Source organism: Lampetra planeri, chromosome 51 (genome assembly GCF_965212315.1).
Source record: "Lampetra planeri chromosome 51, kcLamPlan1.2.h2, whole genome shotgun sequence".
NCBI classification, from domain to species: Eukaryota; Metazoa; Chordata; class Hyperoartia; order Petromyzontiformes; family Petromyzontidae; genus Lampetra; species Lampetra planeri.
This window is the reverse complement of record NC_136157.1, coordinates 6,877,333-6,895,484: the sequence shown is the minus strand read 5'-3', so window position 1 is coordinate 6,895,484 and position 18,152 is coordinate 6,877,333.

Here is an 18,152-nt window from a genome sequence, read left to right as displayed (position 1 = left end):
GTAAGTGGTTGTCACGTACACACGATGACGTGTCAATTCGTTAGTGTAGCAGCAGCAGCAGCAGCGCTGTTGCGTGTTGGAGAGTAAACCCACTACGACGTTAACGAGTAGCGTGACGTTTCGCTGACGATTACAACAACCACAACCAACACAACAACAACCACAACGACAACCACAACTAACACAACAACAACATCTGCAACGAAAACAACAACCACAACAAACACAACAACAACCACAACACCCACAACAACAGCAACAACAACCACACCGACAACAACAGCAACAACAACCACAACAAACACAACAACAACCACAACAAACACAACAACAACAACAACCACAACAAACACAACAACAACCACAACGACAACAACAAACACAACAACCACAGCGACAACAACAGCAACAACAACAACCAGCTTCATCGGGTGATTTGCCAATGCTGGTAAAACTCGATGGATTAAGTTGTTGGGTTTTACTCTCCAGCACATAACCGGTTTAGCGCTGAACTCGTCACTAATTTGCACGTTTTGTTCACGTTGACAAATCTCACTAATTAGCCGCGTCGGGTGGTGGCGGGCTAACGACACAGTTACAATTACGCGATCTAACCTTAGCTACGGATAATGTCGGTCGCAAACAGCCTGCGTGTTTAACAAACTGCGGGGAGAATTGCTTCGTACTGAGATGGAGACACGGGAGGAACGGGAGTCGGGGGAGGAGAGAGGTGGGCATTCATCCAGCAGTGGAGTGACCCACTATGCCAACACAGCACGCACAGAGACGACCTCCCGGTACTGCCTGTAACAGACTGTTGGGGCAAGTGCTGATGACGTTGTAAATGAGACGTTTTACGCGAACTTGCCACTGCTGCTGCTGCTCATGCCTCAATAGTGTCAGATGTTGCGTCGATTAGACTGGTCAACGAAAAAAACATGTTTTTCTGGCCTGGACTTTTGCAGCTGTTTTAAACGAATTTCAGGGTGCTGATTCAAAATCTGATCTCAGATTTGCTCTATCACATCTCATGTTTATGCTATCGGCATACCACATTTTCATTGATTTTTACCCGAAATTAACTCCGTCACTTATGATTGCAAGTTGTTGCGAGTCAGTGACTGCTTTAGTGTTAAAATATGGTGCTGTAGTTTTAGGATAGTGTGTTTATAATATAATTTTATGTAGGTATCCACATTTATTTAATATTTTTCTTTTGCAGTTTTTATTGAAAATGCAATATTTGACATCTCAAAAACCTGATGTGATAGACAAAAACTGATGCCAGATTTGGAATCAGCACCCCAACATTACATTAGAACCGTTGGAATACCTTATGCCAGAAAAGTGTGTTGACCAGTGTTATTTAGCATATTATAACGCGTTACATTATAGACACAACTAAATACATTTCGATGTAAAGCTTTCGTGACCGCAGGGATTCATATGCTTGGATCTTTCGGTAAAATCACGTAGAAGGGAAATAATCAAGTAATACAAATAAAGCAATAAAATACATTCAAATATACAAATTCGCCCCCTACCCCAATTTTGTTTTATCTCCGCGTAAAACTGATACAAACTAAAGTAAATTAATATTAATATACATATTAATATTATTTTACACATCTCGTCGGCCGCACGGCAATGCTGATGAGTCTGTGTTGTGCGTTATAGCGTTGTGTGTACAACACCCATGCCTATGAACATCTACCAATTCATCAGCAATTGATTAATTCACGCGAGCCTGACACTGCTGATGAGACAACTCAATGCCGAAACCGCTCCTTATCGATAAGCATCTACCAGTTCATCAGCGATTGATTGATTCATGCGAGCCTGATACTGCCGATGATGAAACATCGAAGCGATGCTTGCATTTGGAGCAATGCGATTCCACCCCCCCCCCCCCCGAAATCAGTGGAACTGACGGGATGTGTGAAAATAATACTTATATAAATATATATTTGTTGTACGTGGTCATCGTATGCGAAGCAGATTTCGCGTTCTTACGTATCTCGTGACGATGTTTTAAAAAAAAAAAATTCTATTTACGTGTTATTTATTTTATATATATATGTGTGCGTGTGTATATATATAGTTTATGTATGTATACATGTACATATGTAATGTATGCACTTGCCCCAACAGTCTGTGACGGCTACAGGGGGATCTTTGTCTTTTGTTTGTATGCGAGTGTGGGGAGTGGTAGTGTAACAGTCAGCGCCGAGTTCGATTCCCGCTCACGGCAACCAACACCCAGTGACGGCTATCTGAACCGGTTCTGGGCCTCCCGTAGGTCGACTCAGCCTCAAATGAGTACCTGGTGCGGTGTGTAGTAAACATCGCCACTGGGGGAGACAAAGGCGGCCGGGCGTGGTGCTGGTCACCCACCCCCTCGTTCGCGTACCGTTCCGGCCTTCATAGGTGCTCGCTAACAGCACTTGCCCCTACAGTCTGTTAAGGCTATGCGGGGGATCTTTGTGTGTGTGTGTGTGAGAGCGAGTGTTGATTTGTTGATCGCTGTGTAACATCGAGTGCCCTTTCGAGAGTCGTGAGGAACTGTTCCAGGCAACTGTTTCAGATCCCCGGAGTTACAGATCCAGCAGATCGAGTCCCACTCACAGGGCCGAGCAGTGTTTGATGCGGTGGTTGTTGTGGTTGTGGTTGTTGTTGTGGTTGTGGTTATTGATGTAGCTGAAGGTTGTTGCTGTTGATGTGGTTGTTGATGACAACTGTGGTTATTGATGTTGTTGTTGTGGTTATTGATGTTGCTGAGGTTGTTGATGTGGTTGTTGAAGCCAACTGTGGTTATTGTTGTTGATGTGGTTGTTGTTGTTATGGTTATTTATATAGCTGAGGTTGTTGTTGTTGATGTGGTTGTTGATGCCAACTGTGTTTATTGATGTTGTTGTGGTTGTTGTGGTTATTGATGTACCTGAAGGTTGTTGTTGATGTGGTTGTTGATGCACCTGTGGTTGTTGATGTTGTTGTGGTTGTTGTTGTGGTTATTGATGTAGCTGAAGGTTGTTGTTGATGTGGTTGTTGATGCCAACTGTGGTTGTTCATGTTGTTGTGGTTGTTGTTGTTGTTGTGGTTATTGATGTAGCTGAAGGTTGTTGTTGATGTGGTTGTTGATGCAACTGTGGTCATTTATGTTGTTGTGGTTGTTGTGGTTATTGATGTAGCTGAGGTTGTTGTTGTTGATGTGGTTGTTGATGCAACTGTGGTTATTGATGTAGCTGAGGTTGTTGATGTGGTTGTTGATGCAACTGTGGTTGTTCATGTTGTTGTGGTTGTTGTTGTTGTTGTGGTTATTGATGTAGCTGAGGTTGTTGTTGTTGATGTGGTTGTTGATGCAACTGTGGTTATTGATGTAGCTGAGGTTGTTGTTGTTGATGTGGTTGTTGATGCAACTGTGGTTATTGATGTTGTTGTGGCTGCTGATGTGGTTGTTGTGATTTTGGTTACGGTGGTTGATGTTGTGGTTGTTATTGATGTGATTGTGGTTGCTGATGAAATTGTGGTTGCTATGGTGGTTGTTGAAGTTGCGGTTGTTGTTGTGGTTGTCGAAGTTGCGGTTGTTGTTGTGGTTGTTGAAGTTGCCGTTGTTGTTGTTAGTGTTGATGAAATTGTGATTGTTGTGGTTGCTACTGTTGTGGTTGTTATTGGTTGTTGATGTTTATGCACAGGCACAATCCACAATAACCACATCATTCAGCCAATCACCATGCCGGAAACCACATCACTCAGTCAATCAGGACGCAGCAATCTACATCACTTAGCCAATCAGCCAATCAGCCCGAGGCAAACCACATGAACTAACCCAATCAGCCCGCAGCAACCACATCACTAAGCCAATCAGCTCGCAGCAAATTACGTCACTCAGCCAATCAGCTCACAGCAAACCGCATCACTCAGCCAATCAGCACGCAGCAAACCACATCACTCAGCCAATCAGCACGCAGCAAACCACATCACTCAGCCAATCAGCTCGCAGCAAACCACATCACTAAGCCAATCAGCTCGCAGCAACCACATCACTAAGCCAATCAGCTCGCAGCAACTACATCACTCAGCCAATCAGCACGCAGCAAACCGCATCACTCAGCCAATCAGCACGCAGCAAGCCACATCACTCAGCCAATCAGCACGCAGCAAACCACATCACTCAGCCAATCAGCTCGCAACAACCACATCACTAAGCCAATCAGCTCGCAGCAACCACATCACTCAGCCAATCAGCTCACAGCAAACCGCATCACTCAGACAATCAGCACGCAGCAAACCACATCACTCAGCCAATCAGCACGCAGCAAACCACATCACTCAGCCAATCAGCATGCAGCAAACCACATCACTCAGCCAATCAGCTCGCAGCAAACCACATCACTCAGCCAATCAGCTCGCAGCAAACCGCATCACTCAGCCAATCAGCTCGCAGCAAACTGCATCACTCAGCCAATCAGCTCGCAGCAAACCGCATCACTCATCCAATCAGCACGCAGCAAACTACATCACTCAGCCAATCAGCACGCAGCAAACTACATCACTCAGCCAATCAGCTCGCAGCAAACACATCACTCAGCCAATCAGCACGCAGCAAACCACATCACTCAGCCAATCAGCTCGCAGCAAACCACATCACTCAGCCAATCAGCTGGTCTACCAGACACCATAGTGCGTTCAACCACCATCACACCACAGATCAAAACAACTCACACACCCATTAACTCACCTAACCACCCACTCACTCAACCATCCATCCACTCACTCACACACTCACCCATCCACTCACTCACACACTCACCCATCCACTCACTCACTGACTCACTTTACCACCGACTCACCCATCCATCCACTCACTCACCCATCCATTCACTCACTCACACACTCACCCATCCACTCACACAGTGACTTACCGAACCATCCACTCACTCACCCATCCATCCATCCACTCACTCACACACTCACCCATCCACTCACACACTGACTCACCTAACCACCTACTCACTCACCCATTCACTCACCCATCCACTCACTCACACACTCACCCATCCACTCACACAGTGACTTACTGAACCATCCACTCACTCACCCATCTACTCACTCACACACTCACCCATCCACTCACACACTGACTCACCAAACCACCCACTGACTCACTCACCCATCCATCCACTCACTCACACACTCACCCATCCACTCACACACTGACTCACCTAACCACCTACTCACTCACTCACCCATCCATCCACTCACTCACACACTCACCCATCCACTCACACACTGACTCACTTTACCACCTACTCACCCATCCATCCACTCACTCACACACTCACCCATCCACTCACACACTGACTCACCTAACCACCTACTCACTCACCCATCCACTCACCCATCCACTCACTCACACACTCACCCATCCACTCACACACTGACTCACCTAACCACCTACTCACTCACCCATCCACTCACCCATCCACTCACTCACACACTCACCCATCCACTCACACACTGACTCACCTAACCACCTACTCACTCACTCACCCATCCATCCACTCACTCACACACTCACCCATCCACTCACACAGTGACTTACCGAACCATCCACTCACTCACCCATCCATCCATCCACTCACTCACACACTCACCCATCCACTCACACACTGACTCACCTAACCACCTACTCACTCACCCATTCACTCACCCATCCACTCACTCACACACTCACCCATCCACTCACACAGTGACTTACTGAACCATCCACTCACTCACCCATCTACTCACTCACACACTCACCCATCCACTCACACACTGACTCACCAAACCACCCACTGACTCACTCACCCATCCATCCACTCACTCACACACTCACCCATCCACTCACACACTGACTCACCTAACCACCTACTCACTCACCCATCCACTCACCCATCCACTCACTCACACACTCACCCATCCACTCACACACTGACTCACCTAACCACCTACTCACTCACTCACCCATCCATCCACTCACTCACTCACTCCCCCATCCACTCACTCACACACTCACCCATCCACTCACACAGTGACTTACCGAACCATCCACTCACTCACTCACCCATCCATCCACTCACTCACACACTCACCCATCCACTCACACACTGACTCACCTAACCACCTACTCACTCACTCACTCACCCATCCACTCACTCACTCACACACTCACCCATCCACTGACTCACTTTACCACCTACTCACCCATCCACTCAACTAACCACTCGCCCATCCACACACTCACTCAGCTAACTACCCACCCAGCCACTCATTCACAAGTAAAAACAACAACAGAAACACTCAACACAATCCGCACATACTTGTGTGTGCGTGTGTGTGGGGAGCGGTGGTGTAGTGGTTAGCGAGCCACGCTACGAACCGGCAACCCGGGTTTGATTCCCGCTCACGGCAAACACCAGTGACGATTGTCTGAACGGGTTCTGGGCCTCCCCTAGGTCGGCTCAGCCTCAAATGATTACCCGGTGCGATGTGTAAACATCACCACTAGGGAGACAAAGGCGGCCGGGCGTGGTGTTGGCCACCCACCCCCTCGTGTGCCATGCCGGCCTTTATAGATGCTCGCTAATAACACTTGCCCCTACAGTCTCTTAAGGCTATACGGGGGATCTTTGTATTTTTGGGACATTTTTGCCGATATCCAATATGATGAAAAATAACAATAGTTTCTACGCTTTCTGGCAATAAAACAGTAGGTGTTAAAATGTTCAAACACCGAATTGAAAGCTTTAGCAAGGGATCAAGGCTGCATCAGCCACACACGTGTACAACCCCGACATTGCCTTTATACCGCTCGTGTTTTGGAGTTCTCTGGCCCAAAACTGGTACAGGGACAAGGCAGTGAAGAAGGCTGTCTCTGATGGGGGGGCAATCAGTTTTCAAAAACGATGCATGTTTTTTTAATTATCGGATCATATCTGTTTGCATGTTTCGCCACAATTGCGAGTGCTTCATGCAGACTTGAGTCATTGCAAAAGTCTTCTTGGTTTTTTCGGTAAAGTCACGTAGAAGGGAAGTAATAAAATAATAAAAATAAAACATAATTAAATAATTAACTTTCCATTTAAAGCTTTCGTGACTGCAGGGATTCATCTTCTTGGTTCTTTCGGTAAAGTCACGTAGAAGGGAAGTAATAAAATAATAAAAATAAAACATAATTAAATAATTAACTTTCCATTTAAAGCTTTCGTGACTGCAGGGATTCATCTTCTTGGTTCTTTCGGTAAAGTCACGTAGAAGGGAAGTAATAAAATAATAAAAATAAAACCTAATAAAATAATTCTCACGACGTTTCGGCTACAGCGCAAGCAGCCGTCTTCAGGTGAAGAATGAGACACTGCCAAGCTAGGAGCGTATATATCACAACGTAAATCTTATTTTTCATCAGCACGCGTGCGTGTGTGTGTGTAAGACCAACGTTTCGCTCAACAGACCTTGTGCGTGCCCTTTGCTAATCAAGAATGACCTGTTGCCAGCAACGTTGGCTACCTCTCTGCTATGAAGAAGGGCCGTTACCCGAAACGTCTCCCATCATATGTGTGTCCTTCCCGACGGTGCATTGTGAGCGTTAGCGGTGAGTTGTGTGTTGCGTGACGATTATCTGAACTGGTCTTGGGCCTCAAATGACTTACCTGGTGCGGTGTGTAACCATCGCCACTTGGGAGACAAAGGCGGCCGGGCGTGGTGTTGGCCACCCACCCCTTCGTGTGCCGTGCCGGCCTTCATAGGTGCTGCTCCCTAACAGCACTTGACCCAACAGTCGTTTAAGTCTATACGGGGTATATTTATCTTTGTTGCTCTCGAATACAGTTCAGTATTCGCATTCGTACCTGCTATGAATAAGGTTCATTGCCTGAAACGTCGCCTACTGATATACATTCAGGGCAGTGCCATTGACCCGTGTGGTACACAACCTTATTGAGTCCGGTGCTGTGAATAAGGTTAGTTGCCTGAAACGTCGCCTACTAATATACATTCAGGGCAGTGCCATTGACCCGTGTGGTACACAACTTTATTGAGTCCGGTGCTGTGAATAAGGTTAGTTGCCTGAAACGTCGCCTACTGATATACATTCAGGGCAGTGCCATTGACCCGTGTGGTACACAACTTTATTGAGTCCGGTGCTGTGAATAAGGTTAGTTGCCTGAAACGTCGCCTACTATTATACATTCAGGGCAGTGCCGACTGCCTGAATACGAGGGAAGTGAGTCTCAACCGATGTCATCATCATGAGCCGTGGTCTCATCTACTGCTGGATGGAGATCAATGTGGTGATGATGGTCATGTCTCTACCCCTTGCATGTGTGTCCTTTCATCCGCGTGTTCCTCTCTCTATGTGTAACCATCATCACCATTATCCATCCACTGCTGGATAAAATGATTCTAAACTCGTATAAACTAAACTATTATTTTTACTTTTTAGTTCTTTCGGTAAAGTCACCGTGATGATGATGATGAGAGAGAGAGAGACACGTGACTTTACCGAAAGCACCAAAGGGTAATTCCTGCAGTCCCGAAAGCTTAAAATCAACTATTATTTTTAAATCCTTTATATTAAGTTCACTTGCTTGCTTGCTTGCGCGCTTACGACCGTGCAAATATTTCGGTCGTTTTTTAACCCACTTTCCGTGATCCAATCGAGCTGACATTTTCCACACAGACTCGTTGTGCGTGACAATTAATTTTTGTGAAATTTTTTTTCAAAATGTTTATACTTTTTAGGAAAAAAAAGTTATATTTAATTACCAATTGCTTAATGGTGGCAGGCAATCATCTGACCCATAGGTGGCAGCCATCTCAAGCCAGAGGACGAGAGGACTCTAGCCGCCACGCATATAAAGGATTTATAGTGAAAAACTTTGTTTTTACGGGTTAATTTTTTATTTTACCAGGTAAGGCCCCACTGACCCGGTCACAAATGATATCGCGTGTAAATTTACAGCAGCCAAAAAAACACTTTAAACGCACGTCCATTCTAAATGTGGAGTGGATAACTGGCGGATGCGGATACAAAAAAATCCATGCGACCACAGAGAGAGACACGCAAACTCCAAATATACAGCAGGCGTCAGCGTCGGGATCTAACCCACGACCTCCGGCATACCAGGCGAGGTAGTTAACATCTCCTAGCCACCGTGATGATGATGAGAGAGAGAGAGACACGCAAACTCCAAATATACAGCAGGCGTCAGCGTCGGGATCTAACCCACGACCTCCTGTAGACCAGGCGAGGTAGTTAACATCTCCTAGCCACCGTGATGATGATGAGAGAGAGAGACACGCACACTCAAAATATGCAGCAGCAGGCATTGTCAGGATCGGGATCAAACCCACGAACTCCGACATACCAGGCGAGGTAGTTAACATCTCCTAGCCACCGTGGCCTGTCTCTAGCCCGCGCGTGTGTCCTCTTATCCACGTGCACCTCCCACAGTGTAATTTTAAAATAAATGCCACGAACAATTATCGTTGTTGTTGTTGTCAGACCCTCCACCACCCGACCTGGCCAAGTAAACTCCTATTGTTGTACTCTTAGGTTTTAACGGTAAAGTCACGTAGGTAATAAAAATTAACCCGTAAAAACAAAGTTTTTCACTATAAATCCTTTATATGCGTGTTCAATGGGCCACAACCTAGCCCACATTGGTCTTTGGAACGGGCGGCTAGAGTCCTCTCGTCCTTTGGCTTGAGATGGCTGCCACCTATGGCTCAGATGATTGCCTGCCACCATTAAGCAATTGGTAATTACATATAAAAAAAAATACCTAAAAAGTGTACAATTTTGGAAAAAAAATTTCACGAAAATAAATTGTCACGCAACAACGAGTCTGTGTGCAAAAATGTCAGCTCGATTGGATCACGGGAAGTGGGTTAAAAAAACGACCGAACGATTTGCACGGTCGTAATATAAAGGATTAAAAAATAAATTGTCGTGTGGTACCTAACCTCTGATAGACACCCATTCCTCGATTGTAAGACTGGATTTGTACGAAATTGATCTTTGTGATTAACTATAATTGTGAGGAATTTATAGTAAGGGATGAATTTCTACTTTGTGATCAATTCACGGTTTGTGATCAATTTCTACTTTGTGATCAATTCACGGTTTGTGATCAATTTCTACTTTGTGATCAATTCACGGTTTGTGATCAATTTCTACTTTGTGATCAATTCACGGTTTGTGATCAATTTCTACTTTGTGATCAATTCACGGTTTGTGATCAATTTCTACTTTGTGATCAATTCACGATTTGTGATCAATTTCTACTTTGTGATCAATTCACGATTTGTGATCAATTTCTACTTTGTGATCAATTCACGATTTGTGATTAATTTCTACTTTGTGATCAATTCACGGTTTGTGATCAATTTCTACTTTGTGATCAATTCACGATTTGTGATGAATTTCTACTTTGTGATCAATTCACGGTTTGTGATCAATTTCTACTTTGTGATCAATTCACGATTTGTGATCAATTTCTACTTTGTGATCAATTCACGATTTGTGATCAATTTCTACTTTGTGATCAATTCACGGTTTGTGATCAATTTCTACTTTGTGATCAATTCACGATTTGTGATCAATTTCTACTTTGTGATCAATTCACGGTTTGTGATCAATGTCTACTTGGTGAGCACTATCTAGTTATGATAAATTCATAGATTTATAAAAAAAAAAAATTTAATTTGTGATACATTTTTAGAAGTAAATTTCGTTGTTTTTTCTGGTTGTGATCAATGTTCGAGATCAACGTCTATTATTGATCAATATTCTCATCGTGATCAACGTCTTACCCACGTAAGACGTTGGGGGGGGGGGGGTGGTTGTGTAAATGGAGGGGGGGGGGGGGTGACATTGATTGTGCCAAGTCGTTAGTGTGCCAAGCCGTGTAACGGAATGTCCACAGAGCTCCACTAAAAGACTCGGTGTTACCGAGGCCTGTGCTTGCACGCGCGTGTCCTCGGGGTGTAAACATTGTGCGTGTGTGTGTTAAAAGTGTGCGTGTTTGTGGTAAAAGTGTGTGTGTTATAAGTGTGTGTGTTAAAAGTGTGCGTGTTTGTGGTAAAAGTGTGTGTGTTAAAAGTGTGTGTGTTAAAAGTGTGCGTGTTTGTGGTAAAAGTGTGTGTGTTAAAAGTGTGTGTGTTATAAGTGTGCGTGTTTGTGTTAAAAGTGTGTGTTAAAAGTGTGCGTGTTTGTGATAAAAGTGTGTGTGTTAAAAGTGTGCGTGTTTGTGTTAAAAGTGTGTGTGTTATAAGTGTGCGTGTTTGTGATAAAAGTGTGTGTGTTATAAGTGTGCGTGTTTGTGTTAAAAGTGTGTGTGTTAAAAGTGTGCGTGTTTGTGTTAAAAGTGTGTGTGTTATAAGTGTGCGTGTTTGTGTTAAAAGTGTGTGTGTTATAAGTGTGCGTGTTTGTGTTAAAAGTGTGTGTGTTATAAGTGTGCGTGTTTGTGTTAAAAGTGTGTGTGTTATAAGTGTGCGTGTTTGTGATAAAAGTGTGTGTGTTATAAGTGTGCGTGTTTGTGTTAAAAGTGTGTGTTATAAGTGTGCGTGTTTGTGTTAAAAGTGTGTGTGTTAAAAGTGTGCGTGTTTGTGTTAAAAGTGTGTGTGTTATAAGTGTGCGTGTTTGTGTTAAAAGTGTGTGTGTTATAAGTGTGCGTGTTTGTGTTAAAAGTGTGTGTGTTATAAGTGTGCGTGTTTGTGTTAAAAGTGTGTGTTATAAGTGTGCGTGTTTGTGGTAAAAGTGTTTGTGTTTCATCGGTGTGTGTGTTCAAAGTGCGAGTTAAAAGTGTGTGTTTGTGTTAAAGTGAGTGTGTGTTAAAAGTATGTCTGTGTTAAAACTTTGTGTTACAATTGTGTTTGTTGCAATTGTGTGTGTCCAAAGGTGTGTGTGTGTGTTTGTGTTAAAAGTGTGTGTGTTAGAAGTGAGTGTTAAAGTGTGTGTGTGTTAAAAGTGGGTGTGTTCCATCGGTGTGTGTGTTAAAAGTGCGAGTTAAAAGTGTGTTTTTGGTAAAACTGTGTTGGTTACAATTCTGTGTGTGTGTTAAAAGTGTGTGTGTGTGTGTGTTAAAACTGTGTGTGTTGCATCGGTGTGTGTGTTCAAAGTGCGAGTTAAAAGTGTGTGTTTGGTAAAAGTGTGTGTTTGTTAAAACTGTTTTGGTTACGATTTTGTGTGTGTTAAAAGTATGTGTGTTAACAGTGTGCGTGTTAAAGTGTGCGTGCTAAAAATATGTACGTGTTAAAATTTTGTGTTACAATTGTGTTTGTTATAATTGTGTGTGTGTGTTAAAAGTGTGTGTTTGTTAAAAGTATGAATGTGTTAAAACTGTGTGCGTTACAAGGTGTGTGTGTGTTAAAAGCGTCGGCGTGTGTGTGTGTGTGTTAAAAGTGTGCGTGTTAAAAATTCTCGTGTGTCAACGTATGTGCATTCAAATCGTGTGTGTGTGTATTACAATCGTCTGTATGTTTTATCATTGCACGGGTGTGTGTGTGTCACAGTGTGTGTGTGTGTGTCTGTGTGTGTGTCTGTGTGTGTATCTGAGTGTGTGTGTTAGTGTGCGTGCGTGGGGAGCGGTGGTGTAGCGGTTAGCGCGCTGCCCTATGAACCCGGCGATACGGGTTCGATTCCCGCTCCCGGCCAACACCAGTGACGATTATCTGAACCGGTCCCGGGCCTCCCCTAGGTCGACTTACCTGGTGCGGTGTGTAAACATCGCCACTAGGGAGACAAAGGCGGTCGGGCGTGGTGCTGGCCACCCACCCCCTCGTGTGCCGTTCCGGCCTTCATAGGTGCTCGCTAACAGCACTTGCCCCTACAGTCTGTTAAGGCTATGCGGGGGTTCTTTGTTTTTGTCTTTGTTAACCGCGTACGCAAACGCATTGCAGCTGCGTGTACGTGTTCGCGTGTTGCAATAGCATGTGTGTAGTCTAATAAAATGGGGCAATGCCTATTCCAACTGTGCGTGTATTCGCGTTAAAATTGTTTAACGCCAGTGTAAAACGTGTGTGTGTGTGGGGGGGGGGGCAGGGAGACAAAGGCAGTCGGGCGTGGTGCTGGCCACCCACCCCCTCATGTGCCGTGCCGGCCTTCATAGGTGCTCGCTAACAGCACTTGCCCCAAAAGCCTGTTAAGGCTACACGGGGGATCTTTGTATGCGTTACGTAGTGTATTAGAAATGGATCGCGCGCGTGCTTAGAATGTGTGTGCGTGTGTTAAATATTACGATTTTATATTTGCGTCTGTAGATTTACACGAACACTGTGTACTTTTGTTTCGTTACAATAATGCCCATGTGTCTAGGCATTGCTATTGTGCGCGCGTGTTCAGACGGAGTGCGTGAGAAATCATCGTGTCGGCGTGGGAACGCTGCGTTAACATTATGTCGTCGGCGTCAAAGTTGCGTCTCACGTGCGAATTGTTCGCGTTGACATCGTGCGCGTGTTGGAATTATTGTGCAAGCGTTGCCCGTCGTCTGTGTGTGCGCGTTTTAACAATTATTGCGTGGAGTGTTGAAGTTGAGTCTGTGTGCTCGTGTTAGAATTATTGCTGTGTTGGCAACGCGTAAACGTGCATTCAAATTGCACTCGTGCACCGCGTGTTGAATTTGTGCACATTATTCAAAGTGTATTCAATATCATGAATTGCCCCTTGTGTGTGTATATATACGCAGAGGAGAGCGGTGGTGCAGCGGTTAGCGCTCTGCGCAACGAACCCAGCGACCCGAGTTCGATTATTTAAACCGGTCCAGGGCCTCCGCAGTAGGTAGACTCGGCCTCAAATGAGTACCTGGTGGATGGTGTGCAAACACCAGCTTTGGGGAGACAAAGGCGGCCGGGCGAGGTGCTGGTCACCCACCTCCCCGTGATGTACCGTGCGGGCCTTCAGAGGTGCCAACGTTGCAGGTGACAATGCACGTGTGTGCGTGTGTGTGTACGCGTGTCTGTGGGGAGCGGTGGCGCAGCGGTTAGCGCGCCGGTTGACGCGAGTTCGATTACCGCTAACCGCTAATATTGGTGCCGATTGTTTGAACGCGGTTCTGGGCCTCCCCTAGGTCGACTCCGCCTCAAATCAGCACCTGGGTGTAGGTGTGTAAACACCAGCGTTCATAGGTGCTCGCTAACATCGCTTGCTGCAAGAGGCTTTTCAAGGCTATACGGGGGACATTTGCCTTTGTGTGTCGTAAAACCCTCGACCACCCGACCTCGGCAAAGTAATTTATTTGTCACGTGGTGAAGGAGCGTTGTGACGACGCGCCCATTGTTATGATGCGCGTTTCAGCATCTCACTCACTCAACCACTCTCTCAACCACTCACTGAACCACGTTCTCAACCATCCGCTCACTCAACCACTCACTCTCTCTCTCCGAATCACACACTCATTTTGTTAACCACTCACTCAATCACTCACTTCCTCAACCACTCACTCAACCACTTACTCAACCACTCTATGAGTGTGTATCTCTTTGAGTATCTATGTATCTCTATGTGTGTTTGTCTCTATGAGTGTGTATTTCTTTGAGTATCTATGCATCTCTATATATTCACGTAGATCTCTCTGTGGGTCTCGATGGGTTTACTCTGCTGTCCATGGCGTGGGTCGCATGGCCACATATTATCACATCAAAAGGAGCGCCTCGGCCTGGTGTTGATGAAAGTCTCAATACGCAAGTGGATGGTTCGACCGGTGCCTCTGTGGAGGAGGATGTTGATAAGGACCAATGTCACAGCGAGGAGGAGATGTCCGATGATGTTTGGCCGTCGAACGAAGTGTTGATTTTTTTTAAATTCTGGACTTTCGCGTTGCTCAACGTTGTTCGAAAACCATCATCATCAGCATCAGCAGCAGCGACAACAGAGATCTTTCGGGTCTGGGTGGTGAGATTCTAGGATGGGTGGCAGCAGCAGCAGCTGGATGGAGATCATTGGTGGCGAGGAGGTGGTGGCATTGATGAGGTCTTGGGTCAATGATGGGTGGGCAAGTTGGTTGGCAGGAGACCGCGTGGGTCGATGGTGCAGTGAGCCTGGACAAAGACAAAGATCCCCCGTTTAGCCTTAGCATACTGTTGGGGCAAGTGCTGTTAGCAAGTAGCACCTATGAAGGCCGGCACGGCACACGAGGGGGGTGGGTGGCCAACACCACGCCCGGCCGCCTTTGTCTCCCCAGTGGCGATGTTTACACACCGCACAAGGTACTCATTTGAGGCTGAGTCGACCTAGGGGGAGGCCCAGGACGGGCTGAGATAATCGTCAGGTTCGTAGCGCAAAACCGCTGCACTACCACTCCACAATAAACACACGTACGCACACGTACACACGCACACACGTACACACACACGCACACGTACACACGCACACGTACACACGCACACGTACACACGCACACGTACACACGTACACACGCACACACGTACACACACACACGCACACGTACACACGCACACACGCACACACGTACACACACACACGCACACGTACACACGTACACACGTACACACGCACACGCACACACGTACACACACACACGCACACGTACACACGCACACGCGGGCACGTATTGATATCACTAACCGTAATATGCATAATTACGCGGCCTAACGCAGTCGTCAGTTTTGAATCGCGTAACCCTTGGCTGTGAAAACACACGCCCCTGGGGTCAACAGACCGTAGCGGTGGCCTATGGCCAACTCAACCCGGAGCGCGCTCGCCCCCCCCCATCCAATGCCTGGGCTCGCAAAGCTCAGCAAGTGTTGAGCCTGGGCCATCACCACAAGCACCACCACCACCCTCACTGTGCATAACAGGTGCTATAGGCTGCTCCGGGGCCACGTGGCGGGCAGCAGCGCATGGGGGCGTCGTGACGCGCAACGCTCCTGACGACGCAGACGCGGCTACAGTGGTGGGGTGGCACCCTCCTAGAGGGCGAGGAGAGATGGAGGGAGGGAAGGGGGCGGGTGGGAGGGGGAGGGAGGGGGGATGGGGGAAGGGGGGGAAGGGGGGGATGGGAAGGGGGGGATGGGAAGGGGGGGATGGGAGGGAGGAGGGAAGGGGGGGAAGGAGGGGATTGGAGGGAGGGGGGAGGGAGGGGGGATGGGAGGGAGGGATGGAGGGGATAGGAGGGAAGGGGATGTGAGGGAGGGAAGCGGGGGTGGGAGGGAGGGAGAGGGGAGGGAGGGAAGGGGGGGATGGGAGGCACGCTGGAGGTGGAGGGAGTGAAGGAGAGGGAGGGGGGGGTGCAGCAGGAGGAGGAGGATGAGTTGAAAGCGCCGATCATGGACCGCGCGCTCCGCTCACGCGTCTCAAGGCGGCCCCCGACACACGAGTGAACACGCCACACGCGCCAGATGATTGTTAAACCGCCTGCGTCTCTCGCCTCGTCACCGTCACCGCGCTTGGCAAATCTCTGACGCTCGCGGCCCGGCGGGATAGGCCGGGGGGCGACCTACTCCCGATGCTGGTTGCAAGCCGCGCGCGCTGCACGCACCGGATGATTGGTCAACCCGCGGCTTGGCAGCGCCGTCGTGGAGAGGGGGGGGGTGAGAAGGGGTGGGGGAAGGGGTGGGGGTGATGGGGGGGTCTAGAGAGCCCAAGTTCTTCCGAATCGAGTCGAGTTTACGCGATGGGGCTGCGTGTTTATTTACGAGTCCCTGGCTGCTCGTTGTTGCGAAAGTGGCTTTTTTTGGGGGGGCGGTGAGGGGGGGGGTGCGGGGAGGGGTTTGGGGGGGGGTGGAGGATGGGGGTGGGGGGGAGGCGACCCCTCGTGTGTCGGCGCATTACACTTAATGACCGCGGTGGTCGTCCCGAGGGATCGCGTGATATCGTGTCGCCTTGTAGCCGTCAATGGAGCGTGGTGGTGGTGGTGGTGCCGGAGGAAGGGAGGGAGGAGGGGGGTGGATGTATGGATGGGAGTGAGAGGGGATAGAGAGGGGGAGGGGAGATGGATGGAGAGATGGGATGGATGGATGGATGGGAATGAGAGGGGATAGAGAGGGGGAGGGGAGATGGATGGAGAGATGGGATGGATGGATGGATGGGAATGAGAGGGGATAGAGAGGGGGAGGGGAGATGGATGGAGAGATGGGATGGATGTATGGATGGGAGTGAGAGAGGATAGAGAGGGGGAGGGGAGATGGATGGAGAGATGGGATGGATGTATGGATGGGAGTGAGAGAGGATAGAGAGGGGGAGGGGAAATGGATGGAGAGATGGGATGGATGGATGGATGGGAATGAGAGGGGATAGAGAGGGGGAGGGGAGATGGATGGAGAGATGAGATGGATGGATGGATGGATGGGAATGAGAGGGGATAGAGAGGGGGAGGGGAGATGGATGGAGAGATGGGGTGGATGTATGGATGGGAGTGAGAGGGGATAGAGAGGGGGAGGGGAGATGGATGGTGAGATGGGATGGATGTATGGATGGGAGTGAGAGAGGATAGAGAGGGGGAGGGGAAATGGATGGAGAGATGGGATGGATGGATGGGAATGAGAGGGGATAGAGAGGGGGAGGGGAGATGGATGGAGAGATGGGGTGGATGTATGGATGGGAGTGAGAGGGGATAGAGAGGGGGAGGGGAGATGGATGGAGAGATGGGGTGGATGTATGGATGGGAGTGAGAGAGGATAGAGAGGGGGAGGGGAGATGGATGGAGAGATGGGATAGATGGTTGGGAGATGGCGAGGGAGTGTAAGAGACGCGAGGGATGGAGGAGGATGAGGAGCATCTTCATCTTCTTGGTTCTTTCGGTAAAGTCACGTAAAATGGAAATAATAAAATAATAAAAATAAAACATAATAAAATAATTCTCACGACGTTTCGGCCACAACGCAAGCAGCCGTCCTCAGGTGAAGACCAGGTCTGTCGGGGAGACAGCGTCTGAATAATTTTATTATGTTTTATTTTTCTAATTTTATTACTTCCCTTCTACGTGACTTTACCGAAAGAACCAAAGAAGATGAATCCCTGCAGTTACGAAAGCTTTAAATCGAGCATCTTCTTGTTTCATCTAATCGTAAAAAAAGAAAAAAAAAGAGAGGATGCCAAAGAAGGAGGGGATGGGAGGGAGGGAAGGGAGGGATGGGAGGGAGGGAAGGGGGGA